The following is an 8812-nucleotide window of genomic DNA, read 5'->3' on the forward strand; positions in this document are numbered from 1 at the left end:
GAAGAAACCATAGATCACCTATTCAGGAGCTGTTGTATTGCTTCGGAGCTTTGAGACAGATTCTATAAAAGCATGGAGCTGATCAGTTTCCCGAGCGAATGGAATGAGATCAAAGAAGCGACACTACTCAAAGTCAAGGGAAATAGATTTGCAACAAGCGTGTTCAAGTGCGGCTTTGGAGCAGTGGTGTATAACATTTGGCAAGAACGGAATGCAAGGGTATATGACAGAACCCGCAGGAGCATTGACGAGTTATGGAAAGATATTGTATCGGATTGCAGCGCCCTCGCAGGAACGTGGAGAGGGATTCCAAGCACGGAGCATAACTGGAATATCTGCAGGAACTGGAATTTACCGTTTTTTAAACTCACTAGAATTGAAAGCATTGTAAACAGATAATTCATTTACGTTTTTAGCTTTTATTTAGAATGTTACGACTTCAAAATCATTCTATGTCTGTCTAGAATGATCTCTTAAACTCGTGTTTTTTTCCCCGTTTTTGGGAATTTTTAATAAAATGACGCTAAGTCGTTTTCAAAAAAAAAAAAAAAAAAAAAAAAAAAAAAAAAAAAACTCCTTTATGCATATTTCAAAAAAACATATATAATATCGATGAGATGAACCCGACTTTCCTCCTCTGTTCTTCAAAACCTCTGACAAAAAAAAATGCTTAATAGCCTCGCCTCCTCTTCCTAACGATATTTATAACCTCATAATTATTAGGTTTTGTTCCCTAATTGATCAGGGCAAGCGCGGACAAATTCTTCTATAAGACACACTCATGACTTTCTTTTTTATAATTTTAATTTTTATTAAATATATTATTGATACAAATAAATATATATATAAGAATATATTTTGAAATTAAATTTAAAAAATACTTACTATAATTTATATATAATAATATATTTTAAATACTAACTATAATTTATATAAAAAATATTAATTCAAAATTTTATTTAAAATACTATTAAAATTTAAAAGATTTAATATTTTTTAAAAAATCAAAGAATTTTTTTTTAAAAAACATTCAAATATCATTAATTTTTATTTTATTTTTATAAATATGATATAAATAAATAAAAAAAACATAAAATTATACAATTTCTAAATTAAACAACTTTTAAATTAAACAAAAAAAACTTACAAGAACAATTTTTGGCATATAAAATTAATAATATATAACAAGGAATTAACTAGAAGAAATTTGTAACTTACAAGAATTACATACATAATTTCTGAGATGACCTGAAGTGAGATATACACAAATCTAATTTTATTCTGTTTATCTTTATAATAATAATTATAATTTTGGAACAATGTATTATTATATATAATATATAATAATGTGATAAATCAAACTAAGCCAATTATTGCAATTTTTTTCTCATTTTATGTGCAAATTATTAATTCTCAACTAAACTTTTTATGGGCTGAATTTGGTTTGCAATTTGGTGGGCCTTTTTGGATCACATAGTCATTTACCATCAATATTTTATTATTTTTCCTAATAATAATAATTATAACTTTTAATTAGATATAAGGATGTATTTGGTTCGAGGTAAAACATATTAGATATAATGAAGTATAAAAATATAATTGATATAAAGTATTATTATTTGGTTGAATGTATAAGATATTATATAAATTATATAATTTTATAATTTTTTGAGTATATACTTAATATTTAAGTATAAGAATAAAATAATAATTTAATTTTTTTAATTTTTGTTAATTATTTTTTAATATTATTTTAAATTAACCTTAACAATATTTTAATGTTATTTAAAATTTATTTTAATTATTTTAAATATTATTAATATTATATCAAATAAATAAATAATAATATAATTACGTTATTATTTTAAATTAAAATAATATATAAAAATAAATAATTAGTATTATTTCATAATTTTGTTTCAAATATAAAAGATAATATATTTTTTAAATATTGAACTAACAGTTAACAATAATAATTATAATTAATAATAATATTATTATTATTTTTATACTACTAATTATAAAATAAACGTTAACTTTTTTCTATAAAAATTTAAAATTATTTAAAATTTTAAATATTAAAATTTATAAAATAAGTTTATTTAAAAAAAAGTAATATAAACTAAAATTAAAAATAATAAAAGCTAAATAATTAAATTTTAATGAAAAAAAAAAGAAAATTATTATTAATATTAAAAACAATAAGATTAAAAAATATTAAAAATATATTAAAATTTTAATAGCTTCTTGAAGCATGGGTAAAGTATTACAAACTTCTACACTTTTCAAGATATAAATTTTACAATTTATTTTATTATAAATATAAAACCAATCCAACAAAACACTCTTACAATTAATTATGTTATTCCAACATTCTAATATATTCTACCAAACACAATAAAACTGCACTAGATACATAGATCTTTGTTCACGAAGAGATAAATCAATGACTAAATGAAGGTTAGATAGATACAATTAGAAAAGTGAAATTAATTCAAATAAAATTTATATAAATTTAATATGATTTAATAAAAAATTTAATTCAAATAAAAATAAATTTATTAATTATTACCGTTAACATTAATGTCTTAAATGAAAAATCTCTAACTTTCAAGAAATTAGCAAAGTTAAGAACAGTTATGGAGAGAAATTGAAGAATAAGAAAAAGAAGAACAAGAAATATTGATAGAAAAACCCGTAAGGGAATTGTAATTTTATTATTTATTTATATAGTCACAAATCCATTATAGGTAAAAAAAACTCTTCATAATTTTAAAGAGGTATCTCAACTAATTTAAATACAAAATATTTCATAAACTTTATAACTGACACTAACTAACCAACCTATTATTGTAACTTCTATTAACAAACAATACAATTAGTTAACTCAAGTTAACTAATATTAAACATAGTTAACTAACATTAATAATGACTAATTATTCTACATTCCCCTCTCAAGATGAAAATCTTATATTGAAGTTTCTGTCTAAGATTCAAAAATTGATTTGTTTCAAATGTCTTGATTAAAATATTTGCAACATGCATACTAGAAGGCCCATGTATTAGTGATATAAAACATGACTTGTATTTATTTTTAACCACATGACAATCAATATCGATATGTTTCGTTCGTTCATTAAACACCAAATTTTCTGTAATGTGTATTGCTGCTTTGTTGTCACAATGAAGTGCAACTGGCAAATTAACCTGAATCTTAAGATCATTAAGAATATATGTTAACCATTGCAATTCACAAACTGTTGCAGCTAAACTGTGGTATTCAGCTTCAGCTGAAGAACGAGAAACGATTTGCTATTTCTTTGTTTTCCAAGCTACAAGTGAATACCAACAAATATACAATACCTTATTAATGATTTTCTAGAATCTAAACAAGATCCCCAATCACTATCAGAATATGCACATAATTTAACACAATTATTTGATGAATAAAATACTTCTAAAGATGGAGTTCTTTTCAAATACTTGACTACTTGTAACTGCCTTAAAATGAGATTTAAAAGGTTTGTTTAAAAAATGACTTAGTTGTTCAACACAATAAGCAATCTCTAATAGGTAAAATTTAAATATAATAACCTTCCAACAAGACTTCTGTATTGGTTAACATCACATAATTCATCATTAATAGGATCATTAACAAGCTTCAACCCTTTTATCACAGAAGTAATCAAACCTAGATCATAAATAAGATCCAAAATATACTTCCTTTGGTTCACACATATACCTGTCTCATTATGTATGATTTATATTCCTAAGAAAAACTTAGCATTACCAAGATCCTTAATAAAATATTTAGAATCAACAATACTCTTAACATATTCAATGTCTTGTAAATAATTACATACCAACAAGATGTCATCAACATATATTAGTAAATAAGTAATTTGTTCTCCTATTCTTTTAATGAATAGACAATGATCATTTTCAGATTGTAAAAAAACAATATTTGAAAGACTTTTAGAAATTTCAGAATGCCAATGCCTTCATTAAGTTTACATATTTAATTTGGAAATTCACACTTTAAACCTTATAGAATAGACATGTATACATCTTCATCGATATAGCCAAGCAAAAATCATTATTTACGTCAATATGATGCAAATGCCATTTATTTGCAGTTGTCAAAATAAGTAATAATCTAACAATGACATTCTTTGCCATTGGTGCAAAACTTTGGTGAAAATCAACACTATTAATATGATTATATCCTTTTGCCACTAAACGAGTTTTGCATTTGTTTATACTACCATCATCATGAAATTTTGTTTTATAAATCCATTTATAACCTATCTTCTTCTTACCTTTGGGTAACTGTGTAAAAGTCAAAGTATTATTTTTAATCAAAGCATCAAGTTCTAACTTCATTGCTTCAATCCAATCTGTATTTGAAGCACCTTTTTTTTTATAGGAAACTGGATCATTTGATTGATCAATATTTCCTAAAAAATATGTATAAACTAGATCATTACATACTGTAATAATGAAAGGAAATGTTGTAGTTAATAATTTTTTCACATTTTTTTTTTCAATACTTCAGCATGATTAGTATAATCTTGTATCCAAGATGGTGCATGTGAATCCCTAGAACTTTTTCTTAATGAACTCTCTAGTTTATTAGATGGAAAAGATTCTTTCAACTTGAGTTTCATCAAAACATTCAAGTGGAATATTTTCAGTTTGAATGTAAGCAGAAGGTTCAATAATATCATTTTCTTGATGCTCTTCTATGCTTACATCTTCAATTTCAACATAGAAAAAGATGGAACATTAATAAATTTCTTTTTAGTAGAATCTGATGAGTTATTATCTTTCATGAATGGAAATATTTCCTTATGGAAGATCACATCTCTAGAAACAGTTATAATTCCAGTTTCTAATTCATATACATTATATCCCTTTTTTATTCATGGAATATCCAATAAAGGCACACTTTTTTCCTCTATGTGTGAATTTTGATTTTTGAGGCAAAACATTTGTAACATAGCATAAACATCCAAAAATTCTAAGAAAATTATAATTTGGATTAGATTTATTAATCATATAAATTGGAGTTTTCCAATTATGTCTTTTCATTGGTGTACTTAATCAAATATGTTGATGTGAGCAATGAATATGGACAAAATTTGGAAGGCATATTAGAATAAATCATGATAGATCTAGCTACTTGAACTAAATATCTATGCTTTCTTTCTACAACTCCATTTTTTTGTGGAGTATATACACATGTTGTTAATAGAAGTTACAATAATATGTTGGTTAGTTAGTGTCAGTTATAAACTTTATGACATATTTTATATTTAAATTAGTTGACATGCCAAAGAAGTCTAACCTTAGAGTAGTATTCCTCTAGATCATTTCCTCCTTACTGTAAAATAACAATGTCTTTATACAAATAATATCTTCTTAGACCGTTATTTCCTTCATATCTGGACTTCACTTCTAACCACACATCACGGTTGGTCTTAGTCGATTGAAATCTTCTTTGTAGTCTAGCATCTATGGTGTTCATTATCCATGCTCGAACCATTGAGTCAATAATTCCCCACTTTCTTCCATCTTCTTAATCAATTGGCCTTAGAAAAGTTCCATCAATAAATCCAATTTTAATCTTAGCCGATAAAGCATGTTGAATACTCAAACACCAATCAAAATAGGTTTCTCTAGTTAAAATCGATGTAGTTAGAGTCAAACCTGGATGATTTGCTGCATAAATCACTAACGAATCATTGTTATACTTTCTTCTTTTATTAAAACTGGTTGTTGATGAGTAGCTTGAGGTTGATTGACCGTAGGAAAAGGATTTGTACCATAGTTAGGGTTAGGACTTCCGTTACTTGTTTCGTCTTTAAAATTCACCATATTAACGTCGATTCTCCGATTTTGCTTAGCGTTAGATCAAAATTGGCTCTAATACTATCTAGACTTCAAGAAATTAGCAAAGCTATGAGTAGTTATGGAAAGAGATTGGAGAATAAGAAAAAGAAGAACAAGAGATATTGAGAGAAAAACCCGTAAGAGATTTATGACTTTATTATCTATTTATATAGTCACAAATCCATTATAGGTACACAAAACTCATTTAATTATCACTAGTGAAAATAGACCTTTATAGACAGATTTACCGAGAATTTTCTAAAATCTCGGTAATGATAGATAACGGATTTAGAGTAGATAGTTGTAAACGACTCCGCTCTTGTTAAGCTAAGCAGGTCTTTCATCTCTGTGCTATATATGAGCAATGCCCGGACCTGGCGTAAGGATAGAGAAAGAGAACAGATAGGCCCGGCCCTTCCGGGAGTGAAGGAAATTCTAATTTATAGAGTAGCTAGGATAGAACCTAAAAGTATCTTTGCTCTCGCTACCTCCTTCCTTATTTAGTCTTATCCACTTCCTTTCCTTAGGTGTCATGAAGTGAGTTTTCTTTTGTGCTCTATAGAGTTGTTGAAAGGTGTATAACATCTATTTAAGGTGTGTGATAAGTAGTAGTAAGTACACAGGTTCCCCTTCTTTCTCTCCCGAGGCATATTCATGACTGAGATGATAGCCCTAACTTAAGAGGTGATTGAAGGTTGATGCATGGAGGGCGGAGCTTAAGAGAAGAGGGAATTGAAGGCTGATGCACGGAGGGCTGCTGTCCTAACATGGAATTCTTTCAGGTATAGTGACTTTGCCATTTTCCTGGAATGATGTCTTATTGAAGGATAGATCAACCTTTCATAGGCTGCACGCTTAAGGATGGCTGTTGCCCCATAGCCTTCCTAGACAGACTATAAAGCAGCCTTCCTCGATCAATATCTAACATAACTTGCCTGACTCAATCCATAGATATAGCACTTGCTAGTAAAGAGGAATCTACTAAATAGAGTACGAGAGTTGCTCAAGTAGGAATAGTAGGGGGCTGGCTGGGCTGTCAGCCTCAAAGGTTGGTCTCCTTGCCTGCCGGAGTCATAAAGACTCGAGCACTGTGTCTTAAGGCAGAGAGACAACTCTCTCTAAGGAACTAGGTAGCTCTCACAGTACGCAAGGTGAATGAATCTCCTGCGAAAGGAGAAAGAATTGAAGATTTTAGCCAACATCAATGCCTATTGATACGGGGCCTGGACCAAAGTGCTACTTCTGGAACTGCTGATGGACCTTAAAGATAGAATCTCCATTCACTGCATCAGGAAAACTAACTTTATAAGGATCGAAACCTCAAGTCTCTCGCTGAGCAAGCCAAGCAGCCTGGATAAAGAAGTAGGGGAGCTACCTTAGCCAGCCCGTAGCTTCAAGCGAAAGAAGCCCGCATACCCACTCTTCTTTCCCCCCTATCGCTAGGGGGCCTCGCCTTTGAAGTGAAGGCTATATTAGATTCATCACGCTGCCCGTCATTAATCCTGCCACCCTGGTTCTTCCCAAAAAGTAAGTCGTCCTACTCATTATAGATCCTGTTTTTTAACAATCTATAACTCCATCATTGTTGATGAAAATCAATCCACATGGACATGAAGAAGAGATAGGATCCCCTCCCCTAACAGCACGTTCTATTATAGGCATAAGTAAATTGCATTCATGGAATATCTCGTATAAATGTTTAATTAGATTATTAGAATCTATTTTATTAAATATAGGTATTAATATCTAATTTTGATAACGAACATATATAAGTTCAGGTAATCGTAGTTCGATTAACTTATCAATATCGTCCAAAATAATATTAAATAGTATTTTCACTAATGATATTTCATAATAGCAGCAAGTCTTAAGCGAGATATCTACGCCTATATTACCATAAAATGGTAAGTTGATAAAAGAAGAGATCAACTTGACTAAGTCATCATCATTGTCAACAATAGGGCGTACTTTTTCTATAAGTCGTCTCCTGGAGAAATAGAGTTCAGAACATGAGCAATCTAGTCGAAGAAGTGCTTCCATATCCTCCCACCCATTAAAGGTACCAAGGTACTCGTCTATACCTCTTTTAGTATAAATACTATAGCACGATTGACGAAAATAGGTAGATTGGACCAACTCTTCGACTAAGATCATACTTAGTTCTGTCATAACCACTATGTCTGCTTTTTATTTTTTTTCAAAGTATAAATTTGGGATTGAATTAATCCCTAAGGGTGCATAATTTCTATGCATAAAGCTAAGTGGAGAAAAGGTGTAATTACCAGATAGAAGCACGTTTTGAATACCAAGAATATCAACTTCTGAAAGTTTATTGATATAGTTATTTAGTTTAAATACCAAACTATGAAGAGAACTTTTACTACTGTGATGAGTTAAATCATCCACCGTCCTACCATCAGTATATGATCTATACGTTAGATGGTAAAGCATAGTATAGACAGGCCTAAATCTTGATAATGTCATGCTAAATATATTCATATATTAGTAAATACACCATGCATCGAAACTGACTCTGTAAGCGTAATAATAAGAATAATAGTACCAACCATGATTGATAGTGTTTTTAGCTTACCGCTGGGAACTTTATTCTCTATATGGAGTTGATCAGGATCGCTTGAAAGTTTATTCTCTAGATGGAGTGGATCAAAGGGTTTTTTATCCGGAAATATTTCCCTTATTAGATTATTAAGTGGCTCGCCGCAGTCACATGGACTACTCACTTCAGGGTGAGTGACACAAACATGGTTAACGTAAGTATCTTTGAGAACGTTTACTAACGTTTCCAGATTGGGGGAGCTAAGTATTATAGGGGTATGCAAAATGGGGTCGGGGGCTATGTACATCCATAATTGGTACCCCATGAAGATATTAAGAAAGAGAACAAAGCGAATATCCCTAC

Source organism: Impatiens glandulifera, unplaced genomic scaffold (assembly GCF_907164915.1).
Source record: "Impatiens glandulifera unplaced genomic scaffold, dImpGla2.1, whole genome shotgun sequence".
NCBI classification, from domain to species: domain Eukaryota; kingdom Viridiplantae; phylum Streptophyta; class Magnoliopsida; order Ericales; family Balsaminaceae; genus Impatiens; species Impatiens glandulifera.